At 42.8% G+C, this 27,902-nt stretch overlaps 1 protein-coding gene across 1 annotated transcript in view; it reads right to left on the bottom strand.

Moving 5' to 3' along the window:
- Positions 1-27,902, bottom strand: part of efna2a (ephrin-A2a) — a 337,155-nt gene that overhangs the window by 27,958 nt on the left and 281,295 nt on the right. The gene's annotated exons all lie outside the window — the stretch shown is intronic.

Below are 27,902 nucleotides of genomic sequence, written 5' to 3'. Positions count from 1 at the left end.
CTCTCATACTCCACGTCAGCCCACCTGCATTGGCCTCTGATGAACAATTTGCCATCATTTGTACTTCTATAACACAAAGTGGAGGAAAAAAGAAAGAAAACATAAAGAAAAGAAAAGTGTCAGCCTCTCTTAAAGGTAAAGGTGTATGGCTGCTTAGTCCCAGTGGGCTTGTGGACTTCGGGAGGAAAAAGTACCGGTGGACTGTCCGGTGATACGGGAGAAGCAGAGCTCGGGATTCAGACAGTTAATCCAAGCCAGGAGATGAAACAGACTGCTGGAATCAGCGGGGTGTCATACTCGAGGCACGCGAGTCGGACCCTCAGTATTCAAAATATCCTACATACAGCTCCCGATGACCATTCATTTTCTCAAAGACCCCCTTAAATGTGTTTTATATACAGATTTAATAAAAGAACAAGTTTCTGTGCATCAATATCTGTGTGTCCATTCCAACAGATGGCACATCACAGACATTTGTAGTAATAAAATGCATGGCATTTGTCATTCCAACAGATGGCTCCTCAGAAACATTATCTCTGCTTTCACAAATCCCATATCAAATAGCATATAACAGAGATATATGCACTGCATTTGTCATTCCAACAGATGGCACATCACAAACACTTGTAGTCAACCATTTAATTCTAAAGCCTAGTAAGGCTGTCCTCCTGGCATTGCAAGCAGTCTTTGCTTCCAATCAGGAGAAAGGCGTCATCCCAACTGACTGGAAAACGGGACTTTTAGTCCCTATCTGGAAAGGGAAGGGTCATCGCCTGGATTGGGGCAACTACAGGGGGATAACACTGCTCTCGGGTCCTTGTCCTCAATAGGTCATTTACCAGCGACCAGAGCAGTCTGGTTTTACGCCTAAGAAGTCTACCATCGACCATATCCAGGCATTTTCATGGAGTGCAAATGTGAATATCGGCAGAGTTTCTTTACAGCCTTTGTCGATTTTTGTAAAGCGTTCCACTCAGTTGATCGAGCTTCCTGTGGGACATCCTGAGACTTTGTGGGATCCTCTTCGAGGTTGCTGTATGTCGTAGCTGTGGATCACTGATATGTGAAGTGTTGTTTGATGCGGTGGTTGGTTTAATGCCTTCTCTCTCTCTCCTTCTATAGAATGGATGATTGACAGCTGTTCCACCACTGATGTCACTTCTGTTATCTGCCCTCTTGGCCCCGCCCCTTGCTGCCTGCAACCCATATGACCGGAAGTTTGGCCATTTTGAGTCAGTTCAGTTCTAAGTGCCTCTCTGAAAAGATGTTATCTGCAACTTATTTCAGCCATACGGGGGTCATCAGGGTGGTGCCTGATGTGGTTTTGTCTCCTCTTTAAAAATATACATATGCAAAATATAAAACAGTGGTTCTCAACCTGTAGGGCGGGCCTCCCTAGGGGGGGCGCGAAGTAACAAAAAGGGGGGCGCGAAGATGTGAAAAAAGAAAACAAGAATCAAAAATATGAAAAAAACATCTGTTGAAACCAAAGCAAATTAACTTAAACTACATTCTGATACTAGAACAATAAATATAGAGTTAGATGAATGTTGATAAAAAGTTAAGTAGGTATAATAAAATATGCATCTACATTTCAAAAAAAATGTTGGGGCGATTAAAACTGTTATGAAAACTCGGGTCACAAATACTTAAAGGCTAAGAAACGCTGATATAATAGATTTATCACAGTAGTTGCCATTTCAAGGTGCTTTAAAGCTAAACAGATTCCATACATCTGAAGCACAGATCACTGGACTTGAAAGAAAGAAAGAAAGAAAGAAAGAAAGAAAGAAAGAAAGAAAGAAAGAAAGAAAGAACAATACAAATGATCCACATGTGGTGTGCAGAAGTAGGATATACAACGAGGTTTTGCCAAGCATTTCCATTTAAAATTTCAGTGGGAGGCACATATAAAACAAAGTGCAAGTTATTGATTGATGGCTGTTATATAAAATAGTCCACCTTGATAAAAGGATAAGTGCTTGTGGGTCTGCCTGCTCACTATGTCTCTGTCATTTCAACAGACAGTGCATTGCACACATTAACGCTGCTTTTATGAGTCCTATACCAAATGACAAACTTTAACGCTGCTTTTAAAAATCCCATACCAAATGGCATATAGCAGAAACATTTGCACTGCATTTGTCTTTCCAACACATGGCACATCACACACTTGAACACTGCTTTTATGAATCCTATAACAAAAGGCATACAACAGAGACATATCCATTGCATTTGTCATTTCAAAACATGGCACATCAGCAACATTAATGCTGCTTTCATGAATCCCATACCAAATAGCATATAACAGAGACATGTGCACTGTCTGTGTGACTGAGGATTTCTGTGTCCGCCTGGTTGCTACGTCTCTGTCATTCCAATAGATGATGCATCACAAATGTTTGTAGTTATAATATATGCTGCATTTGTCATTCCATTAGATGGTGCATCACACACATTATTGCTGCTTTCATGAATCCCACACCAATTGGCATATAACAAAGGCATAGGCTATGCATTTGTCTTTCCAACAGATGGCGTATCACAAACATTAACACTGCTTTAACAAATCCCATAACAAATGGCATATAATAGAGACATGTGCTTTGCATTCGGCTTTCCAACAGATGGTGCATCACAAACATTAAGGCCTTGTTCACACAGGCGTTAAAATCAAGCGTTTTTTATGCGTTCGTAGCGTCCGGTGAGCGCAGATCAAGCGCCGAGTGTTTTCTACACGTAGGAGTCAATGAGAGTGTTCACACGGGCTTTGGTGACGTGTGTTTGTCCGGCTGCGCGTTTATACGGCATCAAAAAAAGTTGCATGCAGCTTTTTCTTGGCGTTCAAAACCCAACGAACGCAAGGAAACCAATTCTAGTTCGTTTTCTGCGTGTTTATTTTACGCTTCGGGGGGGCATTTCCGTGCATAACACCGGTGTAAGCGCACACTCGACTACTGTTTCCTTACCTCAAAGTAACAAGTAGTCTCTCTTCGGGGCTAACACCAAGTCGCATATTGGTTGATTGGCGTGCAATGTGGCATTGCACCAGCTGCAGCAGGCAATCAAAAATCATCCGACAGTAATTAAAAAACTTGCGCAGAGATTTTCGCATTTCTTCATAAAGCACAAAAAAACTTCCTTTAACCCGACGTTGTGCAGTCAGAGGATGAACCCAGTAGCGGCGCGATTTTTCTCTCCCTACGTCGCCGTATTACGAGTATTTTTAAAACAAGAAGATTAATATCTAACATAACAAAATGGTCCATATTGAAAGGAGGCACCTCAAATAAAATGACAAGGGCATTCATATCCAGTTCCCGACACTGCCTCCACAGGTTAACACACAAACTACAATTTGGGCTGCAGGCTGGCGTTAGACAGAGACAAACGAACGCCGGTGTAGAAGTCAATCGATCGCCACCACAAAATGCAACATAAACGTCTAGGACGTTCAGAGCAAGTTCGTTTATCCAAAAACTTAACGCCCGTGTGAACAAGGCCTTACACTTCTTTTACAAATCCCATAACAAATGGCATATAATACAGATATATTCACTGCGTTTGTCATTCCAACAGATGGCACATCACAAACATTAACACTGCTTTTACCAAATGCACATAACACAGATACACGTATTACATGGTGCACTGCAAATGTTAACACTGAGGTCTGTGATGATTATTTGCATTTCAATCTGGGACACTTAATTATTAATATAACTGATTTTTTGGTCAGAAGTAAACGATGTATGCCAAATAGCAATCATCATAGTTAAGAAATGCTTTACTTCTTCCATGAGACTGCAGACTTGACAATCCTTTTTCATGATGTCAATATGATGACGCCACAAAGAAGCTTGAACTTTCTCTGTATGATTGTCTTCCGTGTATATATATAGAGAGGTGCTCGCTAAGAAACGGTTTTAGGACTTTTGTGGTCCAAACACGACATTTCTTTTAGTTTTTTAGACCCGTTTGTATGTCTGTCCGCTTTTCACTAGAGAACTACTTAACAGATTGAGATCTTTTTTCTATAATTTGCTTGAAAATTCCGACTGATTTTGTGACTTCTGTCATTGCGCTAAGATCAGAGTTCGCTTGCAGGAGCGATATATTTGCGCTAATCCTAGACAGAAGCTGTGGGCCGAGGGGAGGGGGAAGCGTGACGTCAGGAGTAGAGAGCTGGACGGGGCCCTCCTCACTGTCCTGTTTCACTAATGCGCAGGCGAAGCCATGGAGATGGCTAATATATATATATATACGCGGCCCGGACACAGACAGGCAGACATGTTGTAATCCACCACCACACGTTTATTTACAACTATTATATACAATTCAAAGTGCACACAAACCAACCCCACACAGTCCTGGCCACACAATGCCTTCTCTTCGGGCCGCCTCCACTCTCCTCTCTTGCTTTGTCCTGCTTCCACCCGACTCCAGCCTCGAATGAAGGGAGACGGCCCCTTTTATCTCATCCCGGATGAGCTCCAGGTGTTTCCCAGCATTCCTCCCTGGACACGCCCCAGTGTGGCGGAAATGGCGGCTGTTCTCCCGGAAGCTCTCCGGGTGTCCCTTCTCTTCTTCCCCCCCAGCACTTCCTGGTTTGGCGGAAGTGCTGAGGTCCAGGGTCCCCAAGGCATTGGGGCGCCCCCTGGCGGTAACCACGGGTCCCTACAGGGTTGGGCTTCCAAGCCCTCTACCCGTGGCCCCCAAAGCAACCAGGATGGCGGCCCCCATGTGATCCAGGCTGGGCGTAGACCCTCTTCCGGTCCCTCAAGGCGTCCCTGCCGGGTCCCTGACAATATATATATATATATATATATATATATATATATATATAACTCTTTAATGTATGGTCGGCTACCTAGCAGGACACTAACAGATTAAGAAAAGCTGACTTTAATCTTAACCTGTGTTATACACATAAAGAAGGAGTCCTTTAAAATCCTAACCCTTTCGTATTTCACAAATAGTTATGGAACCTTTTATTGATTTAAATAAATAAGCAATCTTTCTCTAACCCTCACGTGGATGTGTCGTTTGGGAGCCACTAATGGTCCCCTATATGGCATTGCTCTGAAGAACCACCCTAGCACGCGCACCGCGATGAACTGACGTCCCGTCCAGTGATGGCTCTCGCCTTGCGCTGACACCCTTCCTCCGCAATGCATCATATTGAAATGTAAAAGAAAAGTGAAAAGCCCCCCAACCAAACCCCCCTCTACACCCAGTGTTCGTCCGCTCCGCCCGAGAAATTCTTTACCTCTTCGAGCGAACGTATGAGGCGCCGTTCGCTGTTGGAACGCCATCGACTCACCCGGAGCCTGCGGCGTCTTTCTGCTGCTGGTTATTTGTATTGTTTCTCGGCCATTTATATCGCTCGTTTGAACCTGACTGACTCTTTTGTTAAACACCCGCTTCTCGTCCGCATGACGAGCACGACGATAAAACGGCCGTGACATGGCGGTGCTGCAACGGATATTACGAGCAATTTTATTTCGTTACTTTTCTTTTTTGCATTCGAAACTTCCACCCTATAATAAAGTAACAGGGTCGCATTAACCCTTTTGCTCCGCTTCGTGTCAGACCTGAATGTGCTACTAGAGAGATGGCAGCGGCGCTGAGCTGAACGCATAAAAAGCCGAAATTGCACTTGATGGGCTGGAATCTTCTGTGAACAAGAAGGAGGAGGACGAGATGGAGAAAGTGGCCACTTTGGCAGACGCGCAGGTTATTCTGTGCACCGTGCAGGATGCTGTCATCGTCTTGTGCTTTGATTGGGTTTAATCAAGTGCCTCTTACCTCTGAACAAGATAGCCGCTATTAGGCCCCCCGGCCGAGCCTGGCCGACCCTCTTTAGCGGGAATTGCCGAAAATGCGCCTCAATAGCTCAATTTAGTGAAGAGAAGAGGTAATGGGTAGGAGCGGCGTGTGGACGGGACTTGGGGGAGCAGAAAAGATTTCAAGTGTAAAGAAAAAAAAAAAAAACAGAAAGAATGAAAGAAAAATTTTGACTTGAAATTTATTTATCGATATTCAACAAATCGTTTACAATATCGTAAGTATAGTAAACAGAAACCCTCAACTCACCCCAAAAATAAATAAAAAAATAAAAATGTAATTTATATGTGAAATAAGAAAAATCAATTCATTATCTTCACGTTTACAAATTGTCTCATGAACACACCATTTTTCCTAAAAAGAATTCCCAATTGCATTCATTCTGTAGAATTTATGTTCCAAATACACCCTGGCTTTTACAAGTCCTTGGAATATTCTTATCATGTCACGTTGTTTATTCGACTCCACTTTCTCTTTTCTGGATTTATAAATGGCCAGCTTGGCCTGTTCGATGAGGAAATGACCAATCTGACATTCATCTTGATTATTCCTATTTCCAATTAATAAGAAAGAAAGAAAGAAAGAAAGAAAGAAAGAAAGATTTTCTGGAAACACTTCCGTCAAACAACTTTGGCTCTGAGATGCACATTTTAAATCGCCAGTCCACAGGGAACGTAACAAGAAATAACAGTGCACTTTACATTTTTAACTGGAATAAAAAAGACAAATGCGGACAGGGGACAATTAAAACAACAGCATAGTATGGAGGAGTCCGGGACTCCAAAAAAGTCCACCATTTATTTGAATAATAATAACAATACGCAACTGTACAAAGATGTCCATAGCTGATATTAAATTTCAAAAATGGAAATTGGCAAAGATAACAACTTTTTCTTTAGCTTCCGAAATTCTGATTGTATTTTCTTTCTTTCTTTCTTTCTTTCTTTCTTTCTTTCTTTCTTTCTTTCTTTCTTTCTTTCTTTCTTTCTTTCTCAATGTATCCTCATCTTTCACATTCTCTTTTTTATCTTCTTTTTCCCTTTGATTTCCCTTTCAAATCAACTAAGATCTTTATTTTGTAATTCAAAGAAGAAGTTTGCTTGCCTGGCACAAGCTAGAATTTATCCGTTTTTTATTTATTTATTTTATTTATTTATTTTTTTTTAATAAACTGACCTGCAATGTGAATACCTCTGTAGATGGGCAGTGCATCAATGAAGCATTTTGCACAATTAATGAAGGGAAAACTGTGTTTCTTATCTAAGATATGAAAGAAAAATCCTTCATATTTATTGACACAGGAAGCAGAGGCTGATTCATCAGAATTGGGTGATGTTAAGAGTGGTGACCAGCAGGGGGCAGTGCTGAGGCCACTGTTATTTTAAAATTTACTAAATGATTGATTTAGATATAATATAAATAAAAAGCTGGTTAGTTTGCAGATGATACCAAGACAGGTGGATTAGCAGATAATTTGGAATCCGTTCTATCATCACAGAAGGACTTGGACAGGCTTGGGCAGATTTGTGGCAGATGAAATTTGCAGGAAATGTAAAGAATTACACATAAGAAGTGAAAATGTGAGGTTTGAATATACAATGGGAGGTCTGACAATCAAGAATACACCTTATGAGAAGGATTTAGGAGTCATAGTGGACTCTAAGCTATCGACGTCCACACATTGTTCAGAAGCCATTAAGAAGGCTACCAGAATGTCAGGTTATATAGCGCCTTGATGTGTGGAGTACAAGTCACAGGAGGTTCTGCTCAGGCTTTATAACACACTGGTGAGGCCTCATCTGGAGTATTGGGTGCAGTTTTGGTCTTCAGGCTACAAAAAGGACATAACAGCACAAGAGAAGGTCCAGAGAAGAGCAACTCGGCTAATTCAGGGCTACAGGGGATGAGTTATGAGGAAAGATTAAAAGAGCTGAGCCTTAAGTGTACTCTTTCCAGTGAATTCTCAAGCATATAATATTAGATTAGACACCCTACCTTTTATCATTGCAGAACAGTTTAAATACCTAGGGGTAAACATCACAAGTAAACATAAAGCTCTATATCAACAAAATGTCGCCGTCTGCATGGAAAAAATTAAACAAGACTTGCATAGATGGTCAACCCTTCATCTCACACTAGCTGGAAGAATTAACACTGTTAAGATGAATATTCCTCCTAAGCTCCTTTTTTTATTTCAAAACATTCCAATATACATTAATAAATCATTCTTTAGGCAATTAGATTCAACAATAACCTCATTTATTTGGAATTCAAAACATCCACGCATCAAAAGAGCGACCCTACAAAGACAAAAGGCAGAAGGCGGCATGGCTCTACCTAACTTCCAGTTTTATTACTGGGCAGCAAATATACAGGCGATAAGAACCTGGACACAAATAGAAGAACATACACAGGCATGGACCGCAATAGAAGTAAAATCCTGCAGTACTTCTTTGTATTCCTTGCTCTGTGCTCCAATAAACACACGTTATCGGCAATACACTAATAACCCAATTGTGCTCCACTCACTTAGAATCTGGAACCAATGTAGAAAGCATTTTAAGACGGAGAAGCTTCTATCTGTGGCACCCTGCAAAAGAACCACCTCTTTCAACCTCACAAACATATGCAGTTTTAATATCTGGAAAAATTTGGAATTAACTTGCTTAGAGATCTTTATATAGACAATGTCTTTGCATCCTATGAACAATTACATTCCAAATTTAACATTCCAGCTACACATTTCTTTCACTATCTTCAAATCAGGAACTTTGTTAAACAGAACCTTCCAGATTTTCCTCATCTTGCACCCTCATCCATGCTGGAAAAAATATTGCTCAATCTCAAGGACTTAGACTCCATCTCTACAATATATAAAATCATTTTACAATCCCTCCCTTTCAAAGATCCAAGAGGACACTGGGAAAAGATCTCTCAATTAATATATCAGAAAAGGAGTGGAAAGTAGCAATGCAGAGAATTCACTCAAGCTCCATATGCGCAAAGCATACAATTATACAACTTAAAATTATATATCGAGCACATCTGTCTCGACTAAAACTCTCCAAAATGTTTCCAGGGCATGATCCAACCTGCGAACGTTGCAACCAAGCCCCAGCCTCACTGGGTCACATGTTCTGGGCCTTCACCAAATTAACATTATTCTGGACAAAATTTTAATTACCTCTCAGACAGCCTTGGACTCACAATCCCTCCTAACCCATTAACAGCTGTGTTTGGGGGTCTTCCAGAGGGGCTTAAAGTGGAGAAAGACAAACAAATTGTGATTGCATTCACTACACTGTTGGCACGCAGACTTATTCTGATAAACTGGAAGAACCCAAACTCTCCTCTTTTAAGTCAGTGGGAAACTGATGCGTTATATTATTTGAAGTTGGAAAAAATCAAATACTCAGTTAGAGGATCTGTGCAGACGTTTTTCAAAACATGGCAGGATCTAATCAGTAATATTTTAAAATAAGTTCATGAAGCATAGAGAATTTATTAATTTAGGTATATTTACAAGCCTTACATTTAACGCTGTTTGGCTTGCTCTCTCTCTCAGGGGTGGGGATCGATCTGTTCTTAACTCGGTTCTTCTTTTTGTAAAAACTTGATTGCTTTGTATGGATTGCAATAAAATTAATGAAAAAAAAAATTAATGTCAGGAAATGTAAAGAATTACACATAAGAAGTGAAAATGTGAGGTTTGAATACACAATGGGCGGTCTGAAAATCAAGAGTACACCATATGAGAAGGATTTAGGAGTCGTAGTGAACTCTAAGCTATCGACGTCCACACATTGTTCAGAAGCCATTAAGAAGGCTAACAGAATGTCAGGTTATATAGCGCCTTGATGTGTGCAGTACAAGTCACAGGAGGTTCTGCTCAGGCTTTATAACACACTAGTGAGGCCTCATCTGGAGTACTGGGTGCAGTTTTGGTCTTCAGGCTACAAAAAGGACATAACAGCACAAGAGAAGGTCCAGAGAAGAACGACTAGGCTGATTCGAGGTCTACATGGGTTGAATTATGAGGAAAGATTAAAGGAGCTGAGCCTTTACAGGAGATGAAGAGGAGACCTGACTGAAGTGTTTAAAATGATGAAGGGAATTAGTCCAGTGGATCGAGACGATGACTTTAAAATGAGTTCATCAAGAACACGGGGACACAGTTGGAAACCTGTGAAGGGGAAATTTCACACAAACATTAGGAAGTTTTTCTTTACATAAAGAACGACAGACACTTGGAATAAGCGACCAAGTCGTGTGACAGACAGTCAGACTTTAGGGACTTTCAAAACTCGACTTGATGCTTTGTTGGGCTAAATGGCCTGTTCTCGTCTCAGTTGTTCTAATGGTTGTCTGATTTGTGTATTGTTTGTACTCGAATATGATTAATTGATTTCTGATTAATAGAGTGAATTTTAAAGCTAAAAACTCCTTTCTAAACTTCTTTCTTTTTTTCTCTGCCGTGATTTCATTTGTCAGGAGAAGCCGAACTCGGTGCGAGTACACTCAGTCAATCAATAAATCAATTTATTAAACAATCGGTTCAGTTTAATGAAGAGATGAGCAACACCACATACTTCTACACATGAAATTGTTGATCTGTCAAAAGATGAAACTTGTAACAAAATCAGGAGCTACACACACAGGCTCTACAGCACCACATGACTATGGAAATTATTATTATTATTATTATAATTAGCGTGAAAGCCACTATATAAAACAATTAGATATAAAAGAGACTATAGAATAGAAATGAAGCACACTACACAGCAGACAGATACACAGATATACAGATATATATTAATGGCCCTGTGCCACAGATTGATATGAAGGGAGCTCTCTCGCTTTCTCTCAGTTCTTCTCTCTTTCTATATTACTAGCTGTGTGTGGTCTTCAAGGCAAAAAATAAAAAAAGACCCCCCTAGCAGTTTTACTATATAATTGTGAACTTGCAGATGTGTCAGTTAAGTGAGCAGGGACGGGCGCATCTCATCTGAGATGGACGTGTAGTCGAGAGTAGCTGTGGCACAGACTGAGAGGGCCAGGCTGGCAACTGTTTCAGGTAAACGGATGGCAGTTCGCTGTGTGAACCGACAACACGCATGTACCACAAAGCTGGGGTTGTCTGCTTGGGTTGAACGAGAAGTGAGGTGCACAGAGAAAATAGTAAAGTGCATGTGCCATCTCACTAAGTGCAGGTCACACTTGTAGAAGCTTCTGTATCTTCCTCAGAGTTCACACCAACTCCCCTGACTCTGGTTGAGTATAAGCATAGTGGACCGCTCCATACACACACACACACACACACACACACACACAAACAGGTGTTTCATTTATATATGTCTAATATTATCAGGCACCTACAATTAGGAGTAACTCTCAAGGCTCTGTACAGATAAGCAATGCCATGCTGAGTAGAAAGGGGGTGCTCTTGGCGATGGAATCTCCTGTTTTCACCCACAAACAGAACCACAAACAGAAGGTGAATGACGTCACTTTAGGGACCACATCACCAAGAAACGCATTTTCTGGGATTCAGCACTTCAAAACCAACAGGAATGGTGGCAATTTATCACTATAGATAGATAGATAGATAGATAGATAGATAGATAGATAGATAGATAGATAGATAGATAGATAGATAGATAGATAGATAGATAGATACTAATGGATTACTAATAAATATTTAAAGCACTATATTAGTCAAATATACATATATAGCCCAATGTCAGCCCCCACCCCCTGAACCCCCAACCCCACCTCTGCTCACCTCACTAACTGGTGAACACATCACTTATTACACCCCCGACCCCGAACTCCGACCACCGACTGCCTGCGGTTATCTTGCCTCTCCTAAACCTGCGTCCCACATGCAGCACTGTATGGGTGGGCACCAGCCTCAGGCTCCCCGGTTACAGGGTCGACAGTGTTGTCTTTCATCAAGGCAAGCATCACAAGCAAACAGCAAGATAGGAGCGCAACGAAGTGCAGCAGGGCGCCGGATGGAAATAACAGCCATTAAGGCTGCAATCTGATTTGTGTCGATCCGGCCGTGACCTGAACAGCCAGAACTTGAACTGACTGCCAACCCCATCGAGTTCAAAGTATAATTTGCTGAGAACGCAGACGTGACTCGGAGTGCCGCCCATTCGCGAGGCCGTCGACTGCTGAGTCAAACCCCCCCACATCCCCCCGTTTTCAGCACGATGGGTCAGCAGAGTGTGGCGGACAGAATCTGACCACTCCAAGAGTCACCGAAGGCGCATCAGAATTCTGACATTAGCTTTCCCAGTGAGCCTAATTGTTCTTTTTCTTGCCACTTGTAATGAAGCAAATCACCTCGTCTAGTTAACTTAAATTGACGCGCACACCGATGAAGGCGATGGCCGCCGATTCCATTTATCTTGTTCGAGTGAAGCTTCTTGTTGATTCTTTGGACCTTTCAGCCGACTAATCTGAATGGAAGAAGTTGATTAGGAATACAAAGGCGAGTCAAGTCGAGGTCGCATCATTTGGTTTTCATTTAGGCACAAAACAGTCCTGCTTGATTTCATTTTAGAAAATGAAGATGCATACAAATTACATGAAACGGGACAGGAAAAACGAAAATCACAAATCCATCAATTAGTGCCTATCTATCTATCTATCTATCTATCTATCTATCTATCTATCTATCTATCTATCTATCTATCTATCTGTTATATGGTGCCTTTCACTTCTATCTATCTATCTATCTATCATACAGCAGTGGAGGGGACAGGGCTTCTCCCTGTTATCAACAATTTAAGCGTCTTGAGCATGGAAAAGGCGCTATATAAATAAAATATATTATTCTTATTACCTATCTATCTATTATATAGTGCCTTTCATGTCTATCAATCTATTATATAGTGCATTTTATTATCTATCTATCTATCTATCTATCTATCTATCTATCTATCTATCTATCTATCCTAGAGTGCCTTTCATGTCTATCTTTTATATAGTGCATTATATATTGCATTTCACATGTTTCTATTATAAAGCGCCTATAGTGCATCTATCAGAAGAATCTTTCATTTTTCTATCATTAAAATTTCTGTGCTTCATAAATCTATTTTTAATAAACGGCCTTTTCAACTAATATGTTTACACCCGCTGCAGTACCTTTTTTATCTATCTACCTACTAACTAAAAGCCATCTTTTATAGTGCCTTTCACTTATATCAGTCCACATAGATTTCTTAATTTATTAATCTTAATGGAGATGTTGCATTCTCATCTCTCTTATATAGTGTATTTTAAAATATTTACCTCACAGCCATTTACTTACCATGTACCTTTCTACTATCTACAGTGCTTTTAATATTTACTTATTAAGTAATCACTATTTACATAGTACCTTTCACTTCCAGCAAACTACATACTATTTATATTATAGCCATTTATTAATCTTCATTTTATTGTGTCCTTCACATCTGCAGTATCATGTATGGTGCCTTTTAAAGTATTCCCCTGACAACCATCTAGTTACCCACATACTTTTCTATCAATCCACATACAAAGCTCTTTATCTATTAATTTTAAACATGTTGTGCCTTCACAAATATCTTACTTTATATAATACCTTCAAAAATCCTCCAGAACTATCTAGTTGCCCATAAATAAAGTTTATCTAATCTAATCTTTCATATTAAATACATTTTTTTATTATTATTATCAATTAATTAAAACTAACAGATATTTTTTAAAAGTGCCTTTCTCTTCTCCCAGTCCACAATCTTCATTATATTGTGCCCTTTTACACACATTATGTTTCTATCTGATGCATACAGTGCCTTTTATTTATATATTACCTTTCTCATTTATTGTTGTTATTGTTTATTAGTCCACCTGACATGGTGCCTTTCATTTCTGTGAATCCTCCTACCTTCTTTACACGCGACTTACAACATTTATGATAGAATTGGTTGCATTCAGTTGGAGCTCAGGCTGGTCAAGTGAGTTGCTGAGGGTCACATAGTGAAGTCAGTGATTCAGGGATTGAAGTCCAAAGCCTTAACTTCTACACCACACTGCCTGCCTTATATAGTGGCTGTCTAATATATAACAGGGTGAGGCAGAAAGGACGGACGTCTTTGAAATGGTTAGAACTCACCACTAGGTGGAGTGACAGATGTGCGGTAGGTGGCGTTAAGTTCGTGAAGTCTTAGCATTTTTTTTATTTTCTTTTTAGTTGAAGCCATGCAGCCATGGACGATTGAACACCGTGTTTTTGCGTACGACTATTTTGTTAAGAACAACCAATTTATTACCGGATAGTTCAGCGTGAGTTTCGTTGCCATTTCAATATCTACAGAAATAAAGCTGTTCCCGCTCGAAACACTATCCTATGTTGGGTTAAAGCACTTCATACACGAGGTACACTAAAGAACAAAAGACCGCCGGGGGCTACACGAACGGCATGTACTCCTGAAAATGTGGAAAGCATACGACTAGCCCTGCTGTGCAGTCCAAAGCGATCTGCTCGGAACCATTCATCTGAACTTGGCCTCAGTAATCGTTCGGTCATCTGCCTCACTCTGTATATATATATATATATATATTTGCAGCTGGAGATCCACAAAGGGAGAAAATGATGAATCACGTATCATAAAGTAATTTTTATTCCTGAGCTTTCAGCCCCTGCCAGGGACCTTCATCAGAGGATAATATTGTGAATTTCCCCTTGGGATTAATAAAGTATCTATCTATCTATCTATCTATCTATCTATCTATCTATCTATCTATCTATCTATCTATCTATCTATCTATCTATCTATCTATCTATCTATCTATCTATCATATAGTGCCTTTCACATCTATCTATCTATCTATCTATCTATCTATCTATCTATCTATCTATCTATCATATAGTGCCTTTCACATCTATCTATCTATCAATCTATCTATCGATAATGATTAGACTTACAAGAATCAAAGGCAATATAAAGAAAAAATTACGTGTGGGACCTGTGCAGCCTTATGTCTCTGTTTTTCTGATTTTTTCGTTCACGCTACTCAGGTTCTGCAGTACACTTGCAGAGTTACATAGGAAAGTAAAAAAAATAAAATAAAATAGTATTCATTCGGCATGAACGGCACTCCAAAGCAGGCCAGCACTGGAAATAAATGGCTTAAGTTCTGAGGAGGGCTTTAAGGATCAAAATGTTTTTTTAACCCGCTAAAGAAGATGAGTGAACAGAGGTTTAATTAGTGCACTTGAAAACTCTTAAAGGATTAAATGAGATTAATCTGAATCACCCCACTAACAACATAAAAGGAAAATGAAAATGAGAGGACAGCGCTGGATTGCCTCGATGGCAAACACACCACTGGGTCTCGAGGAGAGTTCGCCAAAATCAATCAGGTGACCGGACGGCGGCTTTGTAGATGAGGCGCACCTCGTCCAGGTGACGCTGTGTATCCCTGCTGGTAGCGCTGACATCAGCGGCTGCGTCTCCCACTCCGCCTGAGTGGTGATGATGAGGGAAGTTGCAAGGGACCCTTCTTCTCTTGCTGGAGTTCTCTCTTTGGAGGGTATTTTTTTATATCGTCAATTTTAAATACAGCGCATCACTTTTTCCACATTTTCTTATGTTACAGCCTTATTCCAAAACGGATTAAATTCATTATTTTCCTCAGAATTCTACACACAACACCCCATAATGACAACATGAAAAAAGTTTACTTGAGGTTTTTTCAAATTTATTAAAAATAAAAAAGCTGAGAAATCCCATGTACATAAGTATTCACAGCCTTTGCTCAATACTTTGTCGATGCACCTTTGGCAGCAGTTACAGCCTCAAGTCTTTTTGAATCTGATGCCACAAGCTTGGCACACCTTTCTATGGCCAGTGTCGCCCATTCCTCTTTGCAGCACCTCTCAAGCTCCATCAGGTGGATGGGAAGCGTCGGTGCACAGCCATTTTACGATCTCCAGAGATGTTCAATCGGATTCAAGTCTGGCTCTGGCTGGGCCACTCAAGGACATTCACAGAGTTGTCCTGAAGCCACTCCTTTGATATCTTGGCTGTGTCCTTAGGGTCGTTGTCCTGCTGAAAGATGAACCGTCGCCCCAGTCTGAGGTCAAGAGCTCTGGAGCAGGTTTTCATCCAGGATGTCTCTGTACATTGCTGCAGTCATCTTTCCCTTTATCCTGACTAGTCTCCCAGTTCCACCACCATGCTTCACTGTATGGATGGTATTGACCTGGTGATGAGCGGTGCCTGGTTTCCTCCAAACGTGACGCCTGGCATTCACACCAAAGAGTTCAATCTTTGTCTCATCAGACCAGAGAATTTTGTTTCTCATGGTCTGAGAGTTCTTTAGGTGCCTTTTGGCAAACTCCAGGCGGGCTGCCATGTGCCTTTTACTAAGGAGTGGCTTCCGTCTGGCCACTCTACCATACAGGCCTGATTGGTGGATTGCTGCAGAGATGGTTGTCCTTCTGGAAGGTTCTCCTCTCTCCACAGAGGACCTCTGGAGCTCTGACAGAGTGACCATCGGGTTCTTGGTCACCTCCCTGACTAAGGCCCTTCTCCCCCGATCGCTCAGTTAAGATGGCCGGCCAGCTCTAGGAAGAGTCCTGGTGGTTTCGAACTTCTTCCACTTACGGATGATGGAGGCCACTGTGCTCATTGGGACCTTCAAAGCAGCAGAAATATTTCTGTAACCTTCCCCAGATTTGTGCCTCGAGACAATCCTGTCTCGGAGGTCTACAGACAATTCCTTTGACTTCATGCTTGGTTTGTGCTCTGACATGAACTGTCAACTGTGGGACCTTCTATAGACAGGTGTGTGCCTTTCCAAATCAGGCCACATCAACTGAATTGACCACAGGTGGACTCCAATGAAGCTGCAGAAACATCTCAAGGATGATCAGGGGAAACAGGAGGCAACTGAGCTCAGTTTTGAGCTTCATGGCAAAGGTTGTGAATACTTACGTACATGTGATTTCTCAATTTTTTTATTTTTAATAAATTTGCAAAAACCTCAAGTAAACTTTTTTCACGTTGTCATTATGGGGTGTTGTGTGTAGAATTCTGAGGAAAAAAATGAATTGAATCCACTTTGAAATAAGGCCGTAACACAACAAAATGTGGAAAAAGTGATGCGCTGTGAATACTTTCCAGATGCACTGTATGAAAGATTTTCATTGATTTGTATGCAGCATTCTTAATTGTCAGTCAGTCATCGTCCAACCCGGTATATCCTATCACAGGGTCACGGGGGGGTCTGCCGGAGCCAATCCCAGCCAGCACAGGGCGAAAGGCAGAGACAAATCCCGGGCAGGGCGCCAGCCCACCACAGGATTCTTAATTGTGTTTTTTCAAAATGTATGGCTCAGATGCAAGCTTTATGCTTTATCATTCTACAGAATGAATTATGTACTCCTTACTGGCCCTATTCAGACAGGGAGAATTAGCTAAAATTACAAAAGCAAAGTGGACTGACGAAGTGAACATTCGCCATCTTAAAGTGCTTTAACAGTAAAGTGAAGTGCAGGTCCTTTAAGGGACCTCCAGTCACGGCATCACAAGAAAGAAAGAAAGAAAGAACCATCCAAATGTGACATATGCAAGTAAAATATCCAGTTGGACTCTGCCAATCAGATGAGACCACCAGTCACGTCAAGCTAATACAGTAGATGACATTAACCTGCTGATAAGTGCCAAGGAGGGATGATCACAGGGAGAACAATGACACACACAATAAAACGTTGGCAGCTGACTGCTCTGACTCTGCTTGTTTTCAGCCCAGTCCCACAGTCTTTCATGGTCTTATATCCTGATATTCACATATCTGTCCCGAATGAGGCACATGACCTGCAATGTGAGGTGAGTGTCCGTTACGGCACTACGACCATGTACTGTGATTACCCGAGGGTGATCCTCATTGTTGAGGACCCGACTGGCTGGACCAGGCCAAAGGGACACCCCCGTAGCACCTGGCTGTGGCAGATAGAGGGTCATTTCCAGAGGGTGGGACTGGACTGCATGTCTGCCTGGGGGGTTGCCAACCGAGATCCAAGCTGTTTTGTCGTGTGGTGGCAGCGTGAACTGACCTGACCTGTTATCATATATCTATTCTCTATATTTAAAATCCTTAGCCTAAAAGTGCAGTGATTTTGTGCAACGATTTTATGTGACTTGTTATGTCCCTTTTTGTGTCATGCTTTAAATCGGGCTTATTTTAAGACCTACATACAGTCATATGAAAAAGTTTGGGAACCCGCCTTAATTCTTTGGATTTTTGTTTCTCATTGGCTGAGCTTTCAAAGTAGCAACTTCCTTTTAATATTCGACATGCCTTGCGGATAACAGTAGGATTTCAGCAGTGACATTAACAGAAAATATGCAATATGCATCATAACAAAATTCGACCGATGCATAAATGTGGGCAAAGCACCTACTGCAGCAGCCCAAGGCAGTCTGTCTGTCGGAGAAACAATGAAACAGCTCGACGATGCCCATCTCCACCCGCGTGGACCAGTTTTGTTGAAATGTGACGCGCTGTAACAAGACCACTAGGGGGCGTACCAGTCACCCAACCCGACCCAGACAGACACCAGAGGCTCACTTATAAAAACACAAGTTTTTTTCATTTTTCTTTTCAATGCCTTCCCCGTTCCCACAGGCACACAACGCAGTCCCAATAAGCACTAAACACACACAATCTATACTAATAAAAGGCAAAGCCCTATATATATATATATATATATATATATATATGCGCCAGCAACACTCATGACAATGACAACACAATTACATTGCCAATCATGTTACGTTATTATTGAAATGTTTCCTTTTCTTTTTCATTACTTCTTTAATTCACTACTTCTCCGCTGCGAAGCGCGGGTATCTTGCTAGTTCTTATAATAGATCTTCTCTTTTCCCTCCACTCCTCTCTGGCAAGCCTTGCCTCCCTCCTCTCCATTCTGGCTCCCGGACTGGTGGCTGCTGGCTGCTTTTATAGCCCACCCAGATGTGCTCCAGGTGTTTGATGGCTGCACTTCTGGAAGAGCCGCCCACACCAGCTCAGGAACTACTACAGCGCCCCCTGATGGCACCCCTGGATCCCAACGTTGTTGTACAGGACTCCATCTCCCATGGAGCCCTGCAGGAATCTGAGGCACCACTGCCAGCCAGGAGGGCTGCCATCCAGTGTCCCGGGTGAGGCACCATTCAGTCCACCCTTGCTCCCCAGGACCAAAAAAAGAGGAGGCGTCCTGGCCGGGCAAGGGCCCCAGCCGTCCGCAACACACGTAAAGAAATTTCATTCGTATATTTCAAAACAGATCACACTGGGCACAGATTTCACATTTTAAAATCTCCCATCGAAAAGTATTAGCGGATTTGTGAACTCTTCGTGAATGAAGACAAATTCTGTGCGATTTCAGCTACAAATTAGTTTACTGCTTGAATTACACCTTGACTGCAGTCACCCCAGCTTGTATATTTTGTATGTTTTCATGGCTACTGGCTACAAAAAGACCCCCCTAAGTGAGTTAATGAAACACCAGCAGACTGCGTGTGCGGATAGGAAGTCGATGCCACCGGGTGACTGTGCGCTCATGAGGTGCCGCTTGAGCGCCAGCAGAAAAGAACGACCACATGAGCACCTCAGATGTTTGAACTCGTGACACTTAAATGAAATAATCCTCCTAACCGTAAATCTATTAAAGGCAAACAAGGACAAGAAAATGTTTTCTACACGGTATACAGCCCTCTCCAAAAGCAACATCCATCCCGCCATATCCTAACCACAGGGTCATGGGGGTCTGTTGGAGCCAATCCCAGCCAACACAGGGCGCAAGGCAGGAAACAAACCCGGGGCAGGGCGCCAGCCACCGCAGGGCACACACACCCACGGGACAATTTAGAATTGCCAATCCACCTAACCTGCATGTCTTTGGACTGTGGGAAGAAACCCACGCAGACACGGGGAGAACATGCAGACTCCACGCAGGGAGGACCCGGGAAGTGAACCCTTAAGGGTCTCCTTACTGTAAGGCAGCAGCGTAACCCACAGCGCCACCGTGCCACGCCCCCCAAAAGCACCAATGAATTTGTTTTGCTGTGCATTGTGAGATCAAAAGATGAAGATGAGAAGAGAGACGAAAGGTTCCATTTTTATTCCCTAGTACTGTTGTATCCAACCACCCAGTTTTTCAAGTGAGCAAAACCATTGGAACAGAATGTTTTTAACTAAATGAAAGTCAAAATTACAAGGGTGAGCCAAAAAGAAGCAGCACATCTCAAATGCTGCCACCGCCATGCTTCACTGTGGGGACTGTACTGGACAAGTGATGAGCAGTGCCTGGTTGTCTCCACACATACCGCTTAGAATTAAGGTCAAAAAGTTCTATCTTGGTCTCATCAGACCAGAGAATCTTATTTCTCACCATCTCAGAGTCCTTCAGGTGTCTTTTAGCAAACTCCATACGGGCTGTCATGTGTCTTGCCTCTCCTCAGTGTGTGGAGACAACCAGGCACTGCTCATCACTTGTCCAATACAGTCCCCACAGTGAAGCATGGCGGTGGCCGCATCATGCTGTGGGGGTGATTTTCAGCTGCAGGGACAGGACGACTGGTTGCAATCGAGGGAAAGATGAATGCGGCCAAGTACAGGGATATCCTGGACAAAAACCTTCTCCAGAGTCCTAAGGACCGCAGACTGGGCCGAAGGTTTACCTTCCAACAAGACAATGACCCTAAGCACACAGCTAAAATAACAAAGGAGTGGCTTCACAACAACGCTGTGACTGTTCTTGAATGGCCCAGCCAGAGCCCTGACTTAAACCCAATTGAGCATCTCTGGAGAGACCTGAAAATGGCTGTCCACCAACGTTTACCATCCAACCTGACAGAACTGGAGAGGATCTGCAAGGAGGAATGGCAGAGGATCCCCAAATCCAGGTGTGAAAAACTTGTTGCATCTTTCCCAAGGAGACTCCTGGCTGTATGAACTCAAAAGGGGGCTTCTACTAAATACTGAGGGTTCAAAGGGTCTGAATACTTAGGACCAGGTGATATTTCAGTTTTTCTTTTTTAATAAATCTACAACAATTTCAAAAATTCTTTTTTTTGTCTGTCAATATGGGGTACTGTGTGTACATTAATGAGGGAAAAAATTAATTTAAATGATTTTAGCAAATGGCTGCAATATAACAAAGAGTGAAAAATTGAAAGGGGGGTCTGAATACTTTCCGTACCCACTGTATCATCTGCATAACAGTGGACGTTAAGGCCACGTCTGTGACAAATGTGACCCAAAGGAAGGATATAAAGTCGAAAAAGTAACTGAACCCTGAGGGACACCACGCGACACCCGGGTGAGGTGGAGGATTTCTATTGGCCGAGTGTGACAAACTGTTGCCTATTAGAGAGACACGATGTGAGCCATTGAAGGGCTAAGCCAGAGAGACGTGGCAGGAGGATTTCATGGTTAACGGGGTCAAATGCTGCACTTAAGTCAGGAAGGAGGAGAATATGAAGTGAACCGTAGTCAGCAGATCATTAACTACACGGAGGAGAGCCGACTCAGTGCTGTGCGTATTAACTTCACACTAAACCAGCTTCACACCTCCATTATCTACAGATGGAAGTGATGAACTGATTCAGCGACACAATAACTCACTAGGGGTGACCAGACATCCCGGTGACAGGGACAGTCCACCGATTTCACACCATGCGTCCCAATTAATAACAGAAAATAAATATCAAAACGTTTTAACTCTTTCCACCTACCTAATGAAGTTTTTCAGTGCCACCAACATCATCACAATACATTTTCACCGAGTGGGATTATCAGCTCGTGTTCGACGTGAACAGCAAAGAGGACCAAGAGGCCCACAGCAACAGACGGCATGCCGCCACTTATTTGCTGCCACTTCAAGCACTTGTGTGCAGTCAGATGTGCTTACTTGTAAAAGTGTTTTACTTATCCATCCATCCATCCATTTTCCAGCCCGCTATCTCCCAAATACAGGGTCACGGGGGTCTGTTGGAGCCAATCCCAGCCAACACAGGGCACAAGGCAGGAAACAAACCCCGGGCACAAATGCAGGGCACACACACAAAGCACACACTAGGGACAATTTAGAATCGCCAATCCACTGTCACGCACGTGCGATTAGGGGGCCGCGTAAGGACCCAAACTGTAGCGTGAAGTCGCATGCCAGAAGGGAAATGGCGGGTACTAACCTCACCGCCGCCATGAATCTGCCTTGACTCCCTGACCACGCAATATCACTTCCATCTGTCGACCTCTAATGACATCAGCACTCCCAGCATCCATCTCGGTTCCTTCCCAGCATTCCTCTCTCTCTCTGTCTACTTCCGGCCCCTCTCCATAAAGCCTCCCCAATACGCCATTTTGACTGTCTGTGGTTGTACATGGAAACTGTGACACTGACCGATTGTGTTTTTTTGCATATTTCTCACAGTATACGGGGCCGGAAAACCCCAAACCTTGATGACTTGTGTGTCTTTCTTTTACACCACCTAACCTGCATGTCTTTGGACTGTGGGAGGAAACCCACGCAGACACGGGGAGAACGTGCAGACTCCACGCAGGCAGGACCTGGGAAGCAAACTCCTTACTGCGAGGCAGCAGTGGCACCGAGCTGCCTGTGTTTTACTCCTTCCATCCATCCATTATCCAACCCGCTATATCCTAACTACAGGGTCACGGGGGTCTGCTGGAGCCAATCCAGTCAGCACAGGGAGGAAGGCAGGAAACAAACCCCGGGCAGGGCGCCAACCCACCGCAGGGCACACACACTAGGGACAATTTAGAATGGCCAATGCACCTCACCTGCATGTCTTTGGACTGTGGGAGGAAACCAACGCAGACACGGGGAGAACATGCAAACTCCACGCAGGGAGGACCCGGGAAGCGAACTCCTTACTGCGAGGCAGCAGTGCTACCCACTGTGCCACCGTGCCGCCCGTGTTTAACTTCTTTATTTTGTCATTTGTTTTTCTGCACCCTGACCCCTTTTTGTTAATGAGGAGACAAAGCAGGCCAAAGTATTCAAACCCCTTGAAAGTCCTCCTAATTTTCTGCACGACTAAAGATTTCCCCATAATATTTATCCATTCCGTATTTCTAGTGTGAACTGTTATGCTGTAACAATACATTTCCAAAGTCCAAATAAAGCATATTTTAAATGTATTGAATCTTTTTTTAAGGAATGGAAATGAAGACCATTAGAATGGTGGAAAAAGACCCAAGGAGAACTTCAAAACGGGTCAAGGTGTGACAGCTTCACATCAACCTAGAAGACCAAGAAAGACCCCCGGGCCTCACAGAGAAACACAAAGAAGCTCAGGAGTTCGTCACAACGCATGTTGACAAAGCAAAACGTGAACTTTCTGGTAAATCACACCCACTCTGTGTTGCCCTCCGTGCCCCCGGGCTTCTCCGATATCCTGGCTCATTTACTGACCTCTGACAGTTTCGTATCTTTTGCAGATGTGCGTGTAAAGCAAACACGGACCTCGCAAAGGTCACACGTGGCCCTCATTTCTGGGCTGCCGTCAAAAGAACAAGAGAGCACAGGCTTGAAAGTTTGGGCAAAAGGGGGGCAAAGCCTGAGGGGGCCTCACTGGTGACAGACACTTTTATAACAGATTGACAAGTTTACTAGCAAAAGCCACAGCTTGGCTACGAATGTATCCACGTCCATTAAAATAACATAGTAATCAAAAGCCCACTTCATCCAGTTCAGATTCATGGAGGGTTTTTATTGGGTCGTGGACCCCATAACAACAGTCAAACGTAAGGCAGGAACCCATCCTGGAAGGAAGGCCCTAGTGTGTGTTTGTGTGTGTCTTGTAGTGGGTTGGCACCCTGCCCAGGATTGGTTCCTGCCTTGTGCCCTGTGTTGGCTGGGATTGTCTCCAGCAGACCCCCATGACCCTGTCACATTTGAACTGCCTGTAGTGACGAGCGAAAGAGCCGAGTTTCATTTAGACAGACAGAACTTTGTCTCCAAGGGGAAATTTGTTTTGGGTGTGAGGGATTGCCAAGTAACAGTTCGGAGTCGATAGTGCCCTTCGGAACCCCTCTCCCCCTGTCCTTCCATTTCGGAGGCATCCCGGCCACCATCCTTCACACCGTAAAGCCTGCTTCTCAGAGTTTGTTGTTATTTTTGAAGTTCTCTGCCCACCTCCTTTCTGCTTTAATGAAGGTGACTCTCAGTGTGCCTCCAACAGTGGAGGGGCTGTCAGTTACGGCACTACGGCCATGTGGCGCGATTCTCAGAGGGTGACCCGGCTTGCAGGATCCTCACTGTTGAGGACCTAGGTGGCTGGGCCAGGCCAAGGGCTCGCCCACGTAACACCTGGCTGCGGCAGATACAGTAGATAGTCATTTCTGGAGGGTGGGACTGGAGTGCGTGTCTGCCTAGGGGGGGTTTGCCATCTGGGATCCCGAGCCGTTTCCTCACGTGGTAAGTGCAGGCTCCCCAACCTGACCTGACCTGAATCTACACTCAATAACCCATAATGACTGAAAACTTCTATGAATGAAAGATTTTAGTTTTTTGATTTTTGAGTAAATTTACAAACGTCTTTTGAAGAAATTTGTTGCCACATTTCCACCCTAAAGCAGAAAACTTACCATTACTTTTAGAATCCTGTATGGCTCTCTGTATACTTTTGATTAAGAATCTCTTCAGTTCTTATGTGTTTCTGTTTCATTTACCCTTTGGTTTTGTGTGTCTGATATGCTGGGTTGGGGCAGCACGGTGGTGCAGTGGTAGCGCTGCTGCCTCGCAGTTAAGAGACCCGCGTTCGTTTCCCGGGTCCTCCCTGCGTGGAGTTTGCGTTAGGTTAGGTGGATTGGCAATTCTAAATTGGCCCTAGTGTGTGTTTGTGTGTGTCTTGCGGTGGGTTGGCACCCTGCCCAGGATTGGTTCCTGCCTTGTGCCCTGTGTTGGCTGGGATTGGCTCCAGCAGACCCCCGTGACCCTGTATTCGGATTCAGCAGGTTAGTAAATGGGTGGATATGTTTTGGGTTTTCTTTGTTTTTATTGTACAGCACTTTGGTCAGCCTTGATGTTGTTTTTAAAGTGCTTTATAAATAAATAAATTAATTAATTAATAAATAAATACCCACGCCTCCCTGGTGAGGTGTTCCGGGCACGTCCAACCGGGAGGAGGCCCCGGGGAAGACCCAGGACATGCTGGAGGGACTATGTCTCCCGGCTGGCCTGGGAACGCCTTGGGATTCTCCCGGAAGAGCTGGAAGAAGTGGCCGGGGAGGGGGAAGTCTGGGCCTCTCTGCTTAAGCTGCTGCCCCCGCGACCCGACTTCGGATAAGAGGAAGAGGATGGATGGATGGATGAAATACCCTAACTTCCTACAGGCAGACGTATATACTTGGTCCACATACGTTCAAGAGAAACCGCTAAAAATCAATAAGAAAAAAAAAGACACAGACCATAACAATAGTAAAGTAGAAATGTTCTACTCTTCTATTAAAAATTGCCTACAACTCCCAGCATTCACAGCAGTATTATGCTATTGGACAGATTCAGAGGGCACAAGAGTTGCTGGGAAGAAAGTTAATTAAACAGGCTCTTTAAAAAAGAAGCCAAAAAGACGCTGAGGGGATTGCAATTAACCATCTGAAATTGCCGCTACGCCTAACCCACAATACTGGATTATAACTTCAACTACCGTGATTGACGTTTCTATCGGATTGTACTGTATGTGCTGTCCTGTGCCTGCTTGTCTGTGTGCTTTCGTCTTGGTGGGATACGTCTTCCTTTCAGGGGGTGCACCTAATCACTTCAAATCTTCACACTACTAAGGGAACCTGGTAGGACAAAACTTTACATGCCCTTCAGGGCTTTCATTCCACACTCCATCGTCCTCTGTTTCTGTTGTTCTGGACTGTGTTGGACTTTATTGTCATTGTTAATTGTTTACTGTGTAATGTACGTCCCCCGTTGGGGGACTAGGGAGGGCTATTGTGTACGTGTTTTTAAGTAATATTGTGTTTTTCTCTTCAATATTTCATCAATCTATTCTTTATTTATTGATTCATTGAGCTGCTAATCAGTGTCTCTGTGTGTGAGTGTGTGTGTGTCAGGTCAAGGCTGGGTGTGTTCCTGGGGGGCCCCGCAATAAAATAAACAAATTAATATCTTCGGACAGCGTGAATCTCAGTACCCACGAGATCACTACCACTCAAGGGCAGTAACACAGCGTTTCTACTTCATTAGTATGCAGCACTTATTTTGAGTTAGGTTTCTGGCTCGCTGTTGCCGTTCATTTTGACTTTCTAGCTTTTCTGACCCCTCGCTTTGTCTTTTTAAACCATGTTGTTCGTTCCTCCATCCATCTCCTAGTCTTTTGCAGATCCCTTCACTCTGCCTTCTTTCAGCAATATGGTGCGAGTTGGACAGACAAGCTGGAAGGAAGTTCTCTGTGCCTCTGTTGTGGTGTTATTTTTGGCCTATAGTTTCATTATATTTTGCTCAAGACGAAAACACGATGAACTTAACTCAGCGGTTCTCAAACTGTGTGGCACGCCCCCCTGGGGGGGAGCTGAAGCTGTACAAAGGGGGCATCGAATAAATGAACAACACATCAAAATTCATTTTTTACATTTTTATTTCAAATTGAAATTTGCAAGCATAAAATCACAACGAATGCATTATGACTAAAATTAAAATAAAACATTTCTAAGGCGTAGATCTAATAACTAATTGATGAGCAGCGCCGCTGCCGCTGCTTTTATAGTCGCGTATTTTCAATCCAGTCGGTGTCTGTCGCGAACATTCGGGTAACAGTAGATCAGGTGATAACGCGCCGCGACTGCACCACACTGGCAGCGTAGCCAATATTGCCAAATTGAGTTAAATAATGTACTGCGTGTTGGGCTATTTTCATGATGCAACTAACAGTGATATAATATTTGTCGGACAAAAATATGTTCATCTCGTGCAGATTGACTTCATCGGTGTCCTTGTTTAGGAGATTTTTCAAAATTAAAGCATATTTAATCATTTCTTTACTTAAAAAAATAATTAAATAAGGATAAATAATTTATTCTTTGTTTTTGGGATTATAATTACTACCAAAAACCACACAAGGCATTTGAACAGTTATTAAAGTACTAATAAATAAATTGCAAATATTTCATCGAAGTTAGCCGTACACACGCAAATCTTATGGAAGTAAAAATGATAGGATACCGCGACACCGCACGAGTATCATACCTTTGCTAGTTGTATCATGGGTTATTCTCATCTATGTTATATTATGCAGGGGCCGAAGAATTATTCCAGGTAGAAAAGGAGGGAGGGGTGCACGAAATCCGAAAGTTTGAGAACCGCTCACTTAACTACAGGTCACTTGCATGGGCAGTTTAACATCGAGGCAATCTGTTTTCTATTGGAATCATGTGTTTGAACTGAGCAGGGATTCAGGAGACGCCTCAAGCTGTATTGATGATTTTATCACCTGTGAAGGGAAAGGCACCAGGACTAAATACAGGAGATTGTTAAAACTTCACAAACTCTATCGCTTGGGAAAACGGACAAACTTAAATAGGTTAAAGAGTCTAAGCAAATTCATTCATCATATGGACAACCAGGCAATGGGAATATCTAACAATCACATGTTGCGAAATCCGTGCATAGAATTTTATAATAAATATGCCTCATCTGAAGAGCAACATCAGAAGAAGAAGAAGAGGAAACAGCGACGACAGAAGAGCGACGTCAGAAGAGGGTGCCAGCAACGAGCAGCCGTTGTCATCTGATCGTCAGAAAAGCATCTCATGAACAACTTTGAGGGCTAACATCACAAGCCGCCTGGGATATTCATCTTTGACATCTTTACTTTTTTGTAAGCTATATATATCCAGACTTTAGTGTCAATCTCATTTCCTAGTATTCCTTGTTCTATTTGGTATTATTATTCATGTAATGAATACCACGCTGGTTTTAACTTTCTATATTTTGTCTTCATATCTAGAGTGATTTGAGGTAATAAGTTTTATAC

Source organism: Polypterus senegalus, chromosome 10, assembly GCF_016835505.1.
Source record: "Polypterus senegalus isolate Bchr_013 chromosome 10, ASM1683550v1, whole genome shotgun sequence".
Taxonomy (NCBI): domain Eukaryota; kingdom Metazoa; phylum Chordata; class Cladistia; order Polypteriformes; family Polypteridae; genus Polypterus; species Polypterus senegalus.
The sequence above is the reverse complement of the archived record's forward strand: the minus strand, read 5'-3'. Positions and strand labels throughout refer to the sequence as shown.